The sequence below is a fragment of the Triticum dicoccoides genome, chromosome 2A (assembly GCF_002162155.2).
Source record: "Triticum dicoccoides isolate Atlit2015 ecotype Zavitan chromosome 2A, WEW_v2.0, whole genome shotgun sequence".
NCBI classification, from domain to species: domain Eukaryota; kingdom Viridiplantae; phylum Streptophyta; class Magnoliopsida; order Poales; family Poaceae; genus Triticum; species Triticum dicoccoides.
In genome coordinates this window covers 695,701,299-695,714,947 of record NC_041382.1, presented here as the reverse complement: position 1 = coordinate 695,714,947, position 13,649 = coordinate 695,701,299, and the positions used below count along the sequence as shown (strand labels likewise).

General features: G+C 42.8%; 1 pseudogene; it reads left to right on the top strand.

Moving 5' to 3' along the window:
* Nucleotides 1-1,387: 1,387 nt before the first annotated feature.
* LOC119358126 lies at nucleotides 1,388-13,285 on the top strand (annotated as a pseudogene).
* The last annotated feature ends 364 nt before the right edge of the window (nucleotides 13,286-13,649 follow it).

Genomic DNA, 13,649 nt, shown 5'->3' with positions numbered 1-13,649 from the left:
ATGGGCCTCGAAAAATTAACACTGGACTTTCATTTCTTCTCCCAAGTCCCACCCCTTTCAAGACCTAGGGTTTTCCCCTTTCCGACCCCCTTTATAAACACCAAATCTTGCAAAGTCCATCAAGCCACCGTCGCGGCAACCAACCATGCTGCCTTCATCTAAATCACATCGTCCTCTACTCTCGCCTTCTTCGTTGAAACAGATGCCCCTTGAAGAGCTCTGGTATTCAGATCGATCTAGATTTAAATCAATTTACAACGTTGGTAAGCCTTATAGTATATCCTATATATGCTAGCATAGTTAGATCTTTGGCACATTGGTATGATTATGTCTCACCTTATTATTCTATAAACCTAGTGTGCATCATGCTTTTGTTATTCCCAACTCAAGGACAAGTGTATCCAAGTTTGTTGTTCGTAAATATTTTAGTAGAGCATAGATCAACATGTGGGATATAACTAGAGTTTTTGTTGATAAGATTGATGTATCCGTCTTGACACTTTGAGGGAGGGGGGCATATATTCTTGTGCAACAAACAACAATGGTGTTCGTGTGATCATCGTCGCATTGGAAATTTGGCCATGTGGGAAGAATGATCTAATGCCCTATATATATGGAAGAAAGAACCCCACTAGGAAAAAAATTAGTTCATAATGTTATATTTAGTTTTATTAAAATATTGTAGGTTAGTACAATGCCACATTTTTTTCTTGTGATAACTGTGGGGTTACTTGTTGGGCCATACCTTTCTTGTCTCGAGACAGGGATGGTAATATATCAACACAATATGGGCATGTTTCTTGGTTTACTAAATTTTCATAATGGAATCATCAAATTTGTAAACCTCATCAAGAAAAAAATATTTGTTTGGCAAATCCTCTAGAAGGATAAACATGGGGAGCACATGAAGGCCTATTAGTGGATTGATCGGACAATGTATCAAAACCGAATTATTTAGCTACATGAATATATAAAAATGTGCAAGTGTGCCTCCCGAAAATATTATGCATGTGGCCACCCTATATATATTCCTAGCATTGGTGTATGATGTGTACATGTATGTCAAACATTTGAATATAAATATGGGATAAATAGTGTTCTACTTTCTTCCCCAAAGGGGTTATATGGAAATTATTTTAATGTTGGTTGTTAGATCTATAATAAAAGGACCTTTGTAGGAGTGTTCTTGAAAATAACTAATACAATTTGGAATAGTCATCGAATAGTCATAGGAAAAATCCAAACTTGGAAAGTGTTTCATACATAGATTCAACTCTCAAGTGAAACTTGAGTGGTATTATATGTCATTGTTACCATTGCAAAGTATTATGCTAATGCATCATATACCTTATATTGTATTGCCAAGGGAGGAGTACTTGCCGTCAGTAAAGGTCCAATCATGGTACATCATAAGTAACGGTATAGCACTATGGGCTTGGTAGATAATAAGAAAAATGTTAAAGTAAAGGAAGAGGAAGATGAAAATGTGAACACAAAAGAGAAAAGAAAGAAAAATAAAGATGAAGGTGATAAGAAAATAGAGGAGAAGAAAAATTCCTCAAAGAGGAAGATGGCTAAATACAAGGAGGAGAAAGAGAAGAAAACGAGAGTTGTTAGGAAGGATGATGAGGAGAAGGAGAGGGAGGATCGGAGGAAAAGAAAGGGAAATGTGAAGAATGTGAAGTCACATAAGGAAAGAGAGGATAATGAGAATGAGAAAGACGATCAGGAGCAGCGAGATATTCGGAAAGAGAAATAGGAGGAGCCAATGGAGATAATTGAGCAAAAGGTAAGGAAGGAGATTGATAAAGAGGAAGAGGAGTCGAAGAAAAGGGATGAGAAGGACCAGAATGATAAAAAAATTACCCCCACTTCTTTAGGGCGTTTATATCCCATTCATTTATGGAACAAGTGGTAGATTGTCTACATCATATTAATAAACAAAGAGACTAACACATTTTAGCTATTCTATTTTTACCTACCATATTTTGCATGATTGCTGTGAAGATTATCTTTTCCATTGTGGTTCACTTTTAGGAATGGTGCTCTCTAATTTGATAGAGTTACATATATAGTATATTCCACCCAATAGATTCTTGGTGCAATTATTGATTAATATGTTTCAAACATGGACTATATAATGTTTTCTGCCATTCAGAAGGATACAAGAGATAGCATATCCAAAATATAAAACTACTTCATGAAAGTTGATATCTTTTGTATTTACAAAAACATTTAGGTTGTAAATAAAGGAGACATATGTAACATTTCTGCAAAAGTTAAGGGCAATTGAGTAGTGGCTGATGGCTTGGATTGGACTATAGGAAGGCAAGGTTAAATGCCATATATGCATGTTTGGGTTGTGCTCGACATGTTCACCCATTACTAATTAATTTGTATGATGACATATGTTGCAGAAAATTCTAGTAGGATTCCACAAATACTTGGAAGAGTGTACATGAATGGTTCTCCTGAGAGGTCCAAGCAGGAATAAATGGCGCATAGAGCTGGCTAAAATCTCCGGGGAGATACGCTTTGCGCGTGGATGGAAGGAGTTCCTCTCGGACCATTGTGTCGGGTATGGCTGGCTGCTAGTATTCCGTTACGGCGGGCAGTCACAGTTCTTAGAGACGGTTTTCATCCAATCGTCTTGCGAGGATCCGTATGCATCTCTCTCCTAGCCACAATACAAGGACATCTACGTGACTAGAGAGGAAGAGAAAGGTCTCACTAGCACCAATGCATATGGTACTTCCCCAGAAGAAGAAGACGCTCACACTAACACCAGTGCAGTTGGTACACCACAAAATAAAGCTTCAGAAGAAAAAGAAGATGCTTCAGAAGAAGAAGAGGTAGAGGAATAGGAAGATGCATTATCAGAATCTTTGGAGAATGAGGAAGACAGTGAAGCTTGCATGTGCAGGGATGATGTGCTCGAACCAACACAATAACAACAGGAGTATTGCCAAAAGACCAAGGATGGTTTTTTTGTTAGGAAGAGGGCTAGGTTCAAGAAGGTTGATGATATCATGGCAGAAGTGGACCAATCTAGCAAGTCCAAGCTCGCAAAGTGGAAAAATTCTGAAGCTCCATCTGGTGATCCTACTTCTGAGGGAGCAGCATCAAGCGACAGTTTGGCAGGTAATTAAGAAGAACCCTTCGATCCAGTGATTTCAAAATATTTAGTACTTCTAGTACCTTTTACGTATATATTGGTATGAGATGGCTTGATGTTGTAAAATGATTCTTATACTCTTGTTATTGAGCTAACCATTGCCTATGTGCACATCAAACTGTAAGAAGAATTTGAGCATCGTCCACCCAAGAAGTCCAAGGCTGAGGAGATATCTCCATTTGGTGATTCAACTTATAAGGTATCATCATTAGGTAAAAATTCTGTAGGTAATTACGAATAACCATCTAATGGATTGAATTCAAATTAACTGTTGTGATGGATAAATGTTGTCAAATGATTCATAGGCTCTTGTTATTTAGCTAACATATGTGCACATCCATTGTAAGTAGAGTTGGCCAGTCAACCATCCAAGGAGTCCAAAGCTGAGGGTAAAAGCTCTGCTGCTCCTTAATTTTTTTATACCAGGTCTGTCGTTTCAACATCTAAAAGACCTTCTAAAGGGGCAGCATGAAGTGGAAATTTGGTAGGTAACTAAGAAGAAGCCTTCGATCGAATCTATTTCAAAATGAGTAGTACTTGTTTTACATGTACGCACACATATATATTGGTTGAGATGACTTAGATGGTGTGTCAATCTTGACTCTAGTAGCTAGATATAGCACTGGTCTTATACTATAAAATTATTCCTATCTATATGCTCTTGTCATCGAGCTAATGAACTTTGCCCGCGTATAGTTCATACATATGTATTCACGCCAGAATCCATGTGCAGGCACAAATCTTTTGGTAACAAATATGGTATGGAGGCTCAGTTCATGATGTTCAACAAGAGCAATGGTGAAAACCAACCTGGCAGAGGTAAATCTTCTTTCTTCCTTCCTTCCTGTAAAGCAACCTTCTAGTACTAATTAGAATAAACTTGAAGTGCAGTATCCTGATATATATAGTCTGCATCTTTTTATACTAGTTCTCGTCAAGGTTACGAGGAGGCCGGGATTAACGCAACAGAGGCGTCCAGTAACTCAAAGGGAGAAGGAAGACGCCATGGAGAGGGCGCAAAGGTTAAAATCCATGAGGCCCTTCACCGTCAAGGAAATAAAGCACAAAAGATGTCTATGCCTCGTGCTTCATGGTAATTAATGAATCCAGTTTCTTCTCTCGATACTCATATTCTAAAATTGCATTGATCTCTAACTGATTATGATCGACCTGCAATTGCAGATCATCCCCGACAAGTTCGTGAAAATATTCCTCCCCAAAGAGAGCAGGAAAATGACGCTATGGTACACGCAGGCGAAGCCGTGGAAGGTCTGGTACAAGTACACTGGCACTACTAGGGAAAAGCCTAGCAGTAGCGTGGCTATTTGGTGTATCAGTAGCGCGGGGTCCCGCACTACTCATACGGCGCTACAACTAACATGTATCAGTAGTGCGTGTAGCCCCACGCTACTGCTATACATGGCTAGCAGCAGCGAGCTTTAGTTCAACGCGCTACTGCTAATAGTTGCAACACTTTTAACTTGGGCGCGCTATTGGTAAGAGCGTGGTGCTGCTAACTTTATTCTCCTTGCTACTATTAGTTTTATTAGTTTTTGTTTTTTTCTATATATTTGTTTTGTATTTGAACAGGCTTTATACAATAATCTTTAGCATATCATACACATACAATTGTAATCATAGCATCAAACCATGTCATCATCATAATCATCATCCAACTCAAAGTGGTCTCTCGTCATCATCTCAAAAATAGTGATACAAGTCTCGATTACTAGCAACAACATCGTCATCCATCTAAACAATGATATACGCGAGAAGAGCTATTACTATGAGTGAGAGCGGAACTATGCAGTACATGTGTTCGTATCCCTCTCTCACATTAGCGTGAACCTAAACTAACTACTGGCTATCACTCGGAAATCAGAAACCGGTACACCTGGGCCTGACACTCCGGCCACTCGTCGTATACTCCTGGCATTGGACTTCTTCGTCATTGATGATCTATGCTCCTGCACCGTCACATGAGTCGATGATATGCAACATACATAGTTGAGCAACAGAAAGAGACAGACTTGGCAAAAATAAAAGCAACATATCATAAGCATAAATAACAAAGTTCAACGTACCCAAAATGCCCTAACTAGAGTGATCTTCGCTAGTTGAGGAGGACGGTTTAATTACGTCACAAATAAAGTTTCACTGTGCATAACTCAAAGTTTCGTCATTTAGAAAGTACGGACTAAACAGACAAATGTCAATCACTCCAACATGTAATTCCATCCATCCAAGTCAGGGAGATAGTCACCGAGCTTAGTGAAAGGCTTCAGGTCGAGACGCTGAGCGGCTACGCGTATTCGGACATCTTCCTGCGACATTTGCTCTTCCTCGTAGAACAGGCCTGCTTTGTCGAGGACCTCCTTCACGATGACTTGGGCAAGTTCAGGGTGGATGTGATAGAACTTACCTCGAAGTCGATGATCCAAGATATCTCCTACGTTCTTTTCCCATTGCAGAATATGGGCATCGCCGGATTTAGGTGACATGCGAAGGTTCTGCTGATCCCGTTTGTACTCCAGCATGTGGTGTAGGACATGGAATCCATCACTAAGAGTATCACTCGGTTGCTCGATGCAGCAGAAGTCGGCCTTATGGCCGAAGGCGGGCCAGCCGTCCCTTTTCTTCTTGTCCTTGACCTCTCCACCCCATACGCCGTAGTAAAAGATAGCACTATCGAGAACAGACTTGATGTGGGTGTAATCCTTTTTGTTCATTTTCTTCGACGAGTCCAAGTAAAGAGCGTGGGAGTATCGGGGGTAGAGGATGATGAGGATGGCGTGCACGCCATTGGGCAAAATAAGTACACCTCAAATTAATTAGCCTCCACCATGCAAATGAATGATTGAAACCGATGGAAGGATATCCGCGTCAATGACTTACACGGGATGATAAGGCACGAGAATCGCCTCCTTGTCCTTATTGGCGACCATGAAATTGGCGATGTAGTCCCTCGCATATTCACGGTGCTCTGCGCAGACTGCCAAGAAGCCCTCGTGCATGAAGTACGGGTCAGTGACACACGTATAAGGTATCTACTCAATCCCGGTGATTTAGTTCATGTACAAGGCATAAAGGCGGACAAATGTAAAATCCAGCTTCTTCAAGTGAACCATGTCAAAGATGTAATCAAATCAAAGGAAGAACTTGTCCGCGGGGCATGTGTGGATGTATGACCTTTGCCGTGGCACGTTAACCACGTAGAGTGGGTATCCTAGATTTTTCGAGGCGATGGGGCTTTTCTCTCTCCGCAACACATCGTCATGAAGTCCCCTTAGATCGCCATGTATGGCCTCTAACGCTGCCTTAGGTAGGATTGGTTCACCGGGGGTATGCCATTTTGCTGCACCGGGTATAGGTATACGGTCTTGAACCCAAGGCTACTAAGGCGGCTGGATCATAGAAGCAGCTTTGTTGCCTTTCCTCGGTCTCTTCATATGCTTCTTTCCTACTGGAAGTTCGTCTATAATACGTTCAGCCTCCGGAGGCGGCAATTCAGGCACCGACTCAAGACGCTTAAACCCTGAGTACTCATCATAGGGGCCAGTATTGAGATACTATTGAGTGTCATCGTCATCCTCATCCTCATCTATGGCGATGTCATCAGCGACTAATGGAGCCTCTTCCTCACCCCGTCCACTATCACCTAGCACGACAACTGACGCTAATTGGGTAGGTGGGGTGTTGATGTTCATACATTGCTGAGGCTGCATGCTCGTGGGTGTGCTCACGGCCTCCTCTAGACGAAGCAGACTCTTTGACCACAACAGGACCCACCCATTGCAACCACCAAGCTGCCGCGGGGTCTCGTCGTCATCGCCCCTAATACCGGAGGAGCCAAATTCTCGTGGCTCGGTTTGACACTGGCCATGGAAACCTTGAAGACGTCCGAGGGGATCGAATGGCCGTGGAATAATGGTTCCTTCGGCTTCATTATCGTCGCCTTCCCCATGTCCACCTTCTGGTCGCCGGTGGTGTACAATATGGTGCACGAGGTTACGTCGGCCTGCAAAGACATGTCTGTGACGTGAGACATCTGAAAGACAACAGAAATGGGAGATTATACATTTCTTGAAGAGGGCCGGTGTGACAGATACCGTGAGGGCATCGAGCTCAGCCAAAGACGAAGCACCACCGAGCACATTGGAGACGGAGGACGGGCTGCTATGAGTAGGTGCGGGAGCTGGTTCGGGAGCCGATGCAGGAGCAGGAGCAGGTGCTGGTGCAATGCCAGTCGAGCTGCACCTAAAGAAGTTAGCAAAGGAAAAGTCCGCCGCGTTTTTTCTGGATTTTGCCTCCTCCAACTAAGAACGGCCGGAACCAAGACACCAGACATATCTGCAATCGCCTGTTTTGCGGCAGCGTACACTGTTGTGACTGTCTCAGCTGATTTCTTCTCAACCGCAATCTCAACCTTCTTGTCGATGTTTTCTTCAGTTAACCTCCGTCTTTCCTTTCTCTCCTCTGTGGTCTCACGCTAGTACTTCTTCCACGTGGCGCCGTCTCCCACACCGTGCACGCGTCCATACGACGGCCGAGTGTCCACCGGGAGTCCTTTCAATATGTTCAATGCCCGATTGAATAGGGTGTCCCACTTGGGCCTCGCCAACGCTTCAGACGGCGAGTCACTTTCGGCCGCAATCCTGTGCTGCTCTCTCTACAAAAGGAATAAGGATCGTTTACAAATATGACTAAACATGTAGTCAAATTGATCAGAAACTAAAATTACCAGCAGTCTCATGAACTCCGTCCTGACCGGGTTCGTCTCGAAAACCTTCTTGACTGGGTCCCAATGGTACCGGGCCCTGAGGACGTCACGCTCCTGCGGGACGGTGAAGTACGCCAAGGGGTCTGGGATTCCCAGACTTTCGTGTTCCACGTCCTCCTTGGCACATTTGGACCTCTTCCCGCCGTAACCACGGCTTCCGAGGTGGTTGCACCCCATGTTCCTCTCTTGAAGCCCCTTCATGTACTTTGACTTCTTTTTGGCAGCTTCGGCCTTGCAAGCCGCCTTGGATATTTCAAACTGCTCTTCCGTGATTGTCGGATTATCCTTTACAATCTCGGAGTAGGGTTCCTTTTTGTTGACGAGTCGATGTTTCACCCTTGCTTTTCAGGCGTCCAACGCGTCGCTAAACTTGGTCATGGCGTGTTGGTTTATCTTCTTCATTGTTGGGTCTTTATCTGGATTTTTATATTCCTTTTCATCCTGGCCTGGGAACAAGAATATCTGGTGCAACTTCTTTAGGAGGGAGCGCCTCATATTATATATCTTATGTAGTTTCTCATTGTTGATGGTGGCGGTTGCCCGTACGATGCAGCCTATTTGATTGTCGTCGCACGCACGCGCTTCCGCGGGCACTTTTGGCTCAAAAATGTCGTCGTCCACCTCTGTGACCACCAGTCTAGTAGTCATGAGCTGGTTTTGGCATCGTTGCCTCTTTGCTTTCAGTTCTATACCGGCTCCGCTAGTCTCGGTGCCAGTCTCAATCTCATCGCCGGTCTCGATGCCGGTCTCAGTCTCAGCACCGGTCTTGATGTCGGTGTCAATCTTCGATGTGACTGGTGGGCCCAGCAACAACAACCGTTGATCATCGGCAAGGCTCAAAAAATCGTCTGCCGCTAGGTAGTTGTACTAGGAAAAGGGGAACCTACTCATAGTAGGAATAGGGTTCCCCCCTTGGGGCGTACCCTATGACGTCGACTGCCCCCTCCCCTTGCTCTTTGATATATAGGGGCAGGGGGCACCCTAGAACACACAAGTTGATTGTTTAGCCGTGTGCGGTGCCCCCTCCACAGATTTCCACCTCGGTCATATTGTTGTAGAGCTTAGGCGAAGCCCTGCATCGGTAACTTCATCATCACCATCATCACGCCATCCTGCTGACGAAACTCTCCCTCGACACTCAGCTAGATCTAGAGTTCACGGTATGTCACCGAGCTAAACATGTGCAGGTCGCGGAGGTGCCGTACCTTCGGTGCTAGGATTGGTCGGATCGTGAAGACGTACGACTACATCAACCGCGTTGTCATAACGCTTCCGCTTACGGTCTATGAGGGTACGTAGACAACACTCTCCCCTCTCGTTGCTATGCATCACCTAGATGGATCTTGCGTGTGCATAGGAATTTTTTTGAAATTACTACGTTCCCCAACACTCCGGCCGTAGACGGGGGAGACGGGCACCGGCAGAGCACGAGGCGGCAGCATCTGGGCCACCACGCGACACGGACGAGGCGCATCTGGTTGCTCCCCCTCGAGCTCAAGGTGGCCAAGGCGACAAGGCGGAGAAGGAGGGCTGGGAGGTCGTCGGTGGCCGGTGAAGGCAAGGAAAGGAGAGGAGACGGTGGCGTCTGCGGGGGTCGCGGGGGAGACGCGGGTTAGGTCACAGGCATTGTCGCTTCGCTTTTTCTTTTGCTGCTCGCTCGCTCGCTTCTGTGCTCTGTCTTCACGTAGGCTCCAGGGAAACCCTCCCTCTGCTCAATGGCCCCCATAGGCTCACGACCCCACCCGTCATCCACTTCTGAAGCAGTCACGAACATGGAAAAAAGGACGGCTGACCCGACGCCAGCAGCCAAAGGAAACACTGTTGCATCTCGGGTAGCTCCATCCAACGGTCAAAAACGACCCCCGCGAGCGATGCCTCCAGAACAGCGAGTACTCTAGCGTCATTTATTATATGTTCGATCCCATTCGTAAGTTTGTACCAATAATAGTTTACCTTTTGACTTTGATCAACAAACATGAGTATCTATTTGAGCTTTTAATAGAGGTTTTCTTGTAGTTGAAAGTGCGTTATATCGACTAGAGGGGGGTGAATAGGCGATTTTTATGAAATTCTTCACTGAGGAATTTTCCGGTGAGGAAATTCCTTAGCGAAGAACTACTAGCAGCGGAATAAGTACTCAAAAGTAAACATAACAGAATACAAGCATAGTCATCATGATGAAATGAAGATAGGCACAGAGTACAGGAAGCATAATCACAGGATAACACAGGATGGAGACAAACAGACTGAAGAAATTGAACTGAGGAAATTGAGAAAGTCTTCAGTCAAAGTCTTCAAACATAGATATGAACAAACACACAACATAGTTATAAGGAAATGGAAGAGTTGAGGGAATAGAACCAGTAAGATTGGTGAAGACAATGATTTGGTAGACCAGTTCCAACTGCTGTCTCAGTTGTACGTCTAGTTGGAGCGGCTGAGTATTTAAACTCGAGGACACACAGTTTCGGACACCCAGTCAAGGACAATTAGTCCAAGACACCCAGTCCTCACTGTATTCTCCTTGAACTAAGGTCACACAGACCTCGTCCAATCACTCGTGGTAAGTCTTCAGGCGACTTCCAAACCTTCACAAACTCGGTCACTCGGCGATCCACAATTCCTCTTGGATGCTCTAGACCATGATGCCTAACCGTCTGGAAGAAGCACAGTCTTCAAAGGTAACAAGCGTCGGATCCACTCAGGATCAATCTCTTCAGTGATGCTCAATCACTTGGGGTTTGTAGGTGTTTGGGTTTTGGGTTTTTGGTTTTTCCTCACTTGATGATTTTTGCTCAAAGTCCTCAGAAGATGGGTTGCTCTCAAATGACAAGTGTCAGTTTCTCTCGGAGCAGCCAACCAGCTAGTGGTTGTAGGGGGCGGCTATTTATAGCCTAGGGAGCAGCCCGACATGATAAGACATAAATGCCCTTCAATGATATGACCGTTAGGTGGATAGATATTTTGGGACAGCTGGCGCATAGCACAGCAATGGTCGGAATTTAGAGTAGCAAAAACCTCAGGGCTATCATGTTCCTCACTGTGTAGGCAATCCGCACTGGCGAATTCCTAACTCCTCAGTCAGGACAAATTCCTCAAAGACCAGAAGAACTTCGTCTCTGTCACTGAAGAAATTGACTGAACTGTATGAGATTTCCAATGGCTTCACTCGAAGGTATTGGTAGGTGTAGGATTTTGAGTTGAGCATCACATGGAAATTTTTCCTTAGTATTTCCTCGACCCCCTTTAACAGTACGGTGTTTCCTATGACTCAAGAAAGAGAAAATGAAACTACGAAAACAAAAGACTTCACGCTTCATATTCCTCGAATGAATACCAAGTCTTCACGGTCACACCGTTTTCTTCACTTTCAAAGTCTTCATGAAAGTCTTTAGAAATACCAAAATCTTCAGTCGAAGATATTCATTTTTAGGGGTCGACTTTTCCTGTAAATAGCAAACTCCTCATAGACTTATAGACCTGTGTACACTCACAAACGCATTAGTCCCTTAACCTATAAGTCTTCAATACACCAAAATCACTAAGGGGCACTAGATGCACTTACAATCTCCCCCTTTTTGGTGATTGATGACAATATAGGTTAAGTTTTCAACGGGGATAAACATATGAAGTGTAAATACTGATATTGAGGAATTTGATTGCAAGATATAGAAGAACTCCCCCTGAAGATGTGCATAGTGAGGAATTTGCTTTTGAAGCAATGCACACTTGAAGAGTTGAATCATGGAGATCTCCCCCTATATCTTGTAATTCATACACGCATTTAATATATAATATGAAGAATGTGAAATGCATCATGAAATATGGTGCCTGATGAAATTCAGCATGTGTGCAATAATATTAACAAGGAATAAGCATGCAGAATAGTGCATCGAAAGTATCAGAGCATGGTGCATCAAAAGTATCAGAGCACCATCGGGTTTAAGATTACAACTCGATCCAATAAAGTTTCAGAAGAACGAGAGTTGTAACTTAGCAAAAAAATGCCCATATAGTAGACCCGCTTGAAGACTAGCTCATATTTCTCCCCCTTTGTCATCGAATGACCAAAAGGATCAAAAATGAGGACTAACGCCCCTGAGGATAATCATGTTGATGAAGGAGCGCCAGCGTTGTTGGGGTCGTTTGTTGATGTAGGGCCTGCCGCAGTGTCATCCAAATCTTCATGTTCATCAGTGTCGCCTGATGAAGAATATGAGCTGGCCACCGGAGAAGGAACCTTGACCTTCTTGAATTTCTTCGGTGGAGGTGCAGACCAGTCAAAATCTTCATTGAGACCCATGTTCTTCAGATCTTCTTCACCATACAGATGTGACAGGACTGCCCAGGTGCGACCGAAGACTTGATGGAGGTAGTAGTGGTTTTTCTTCACTGCATTGTGTGTGGCAGTCATGTTGTGAAGAAGTGAACCAAACTGACGCTTAACCCATTTGTGATTTCGATCCACCTTCTGGTGAAGACTAAGCAGAAGTTCACGGCCGTATCCACCATTAGGTCAAATCATGCGTAGGCCCCGCCCATGCATGCATGCAAAAGACATCCACTCTGTGCTGCAAATGCATGAGAGCGACCTATCTGTCTAATCTCCCATCCTGTAAATTTCATGGCTTTTATTTTCTCTTTGACATTTTCAATCGTTTATATCTTTTAAACAGTGATTTCATTTTTGAAATATTTTACATATTTGAACTTGTGACACTAATATCTTTAGAACAAGATCAATATTGGACAGATTTCAAACACATTTAAATTTTACGTCTAATTTCCCGCATATACCGGGCGAAATCTGTTATTGGCAATGAGTGAAAATATGTGAAACGTGTTCTTTCAAACATGTGAATTTGATTGTTTCAATGCGTGAAATTGAATATTTCAAATATATGAAATGGTATTTTTTTTAACTTATGAAACATATTTCAAACTTATTTGAATTTCAGGGAAATCATTTTTTTGGAACATAGTGAAATTGGATATTTTTTGTGTTATTATAACGTAACTTTTCATTGAAATTAGTGAAATATGTTTTTGAAATGCGTGAAATCATTTGAAATAAGTAAATTTGGTTGTTTCGAATGAGTGAAATATGGTTAAAATTTGAGTGAAATATGTTTTTTCAAATGAGTGAAATTCGTTTTGTAAAATAAGTGGAACTGAGTGTGAAAATACGTTATTGCGGTGTGCGAAAAGATGCCAAATTGTTGTTTACAAAATGTGAAACTTACATTTGTCGACATGTGAAAGTTATTTCATTGAACTTATTAAATTTTTAGGGAAATCATTTTCTGGAACTGACTGAAATTGGATTTTGAATGTAACGGAAATGTGAAATCAGTTTTTTTCAAAAATGAGTGAAATATATTATTTCAATTGAGTGAGTGTAATGTGTTTTGAAAAATGTGTGAAACCTATCTTTTGTAAATAATATAAGTGAAATTGTTTATTGAAATGAGTGAAATATATATTTTCAAATTGAGTGAAATCAGTTCTCTTGTTCAACATATGTGAAATAGTTTTTTTAGTTGAGTGAAATATGTTATTTGGAATCTGTGAAATAAAATTAGTTGAAATGTATCCAATTTTGATCTTAGTTTAAAGGTCTTGCCTCGAGCAATTCAGATATATAAAAATATCAGCAATTAAATTTATTGTTTAAAATATAGCAATCTCTAAAAT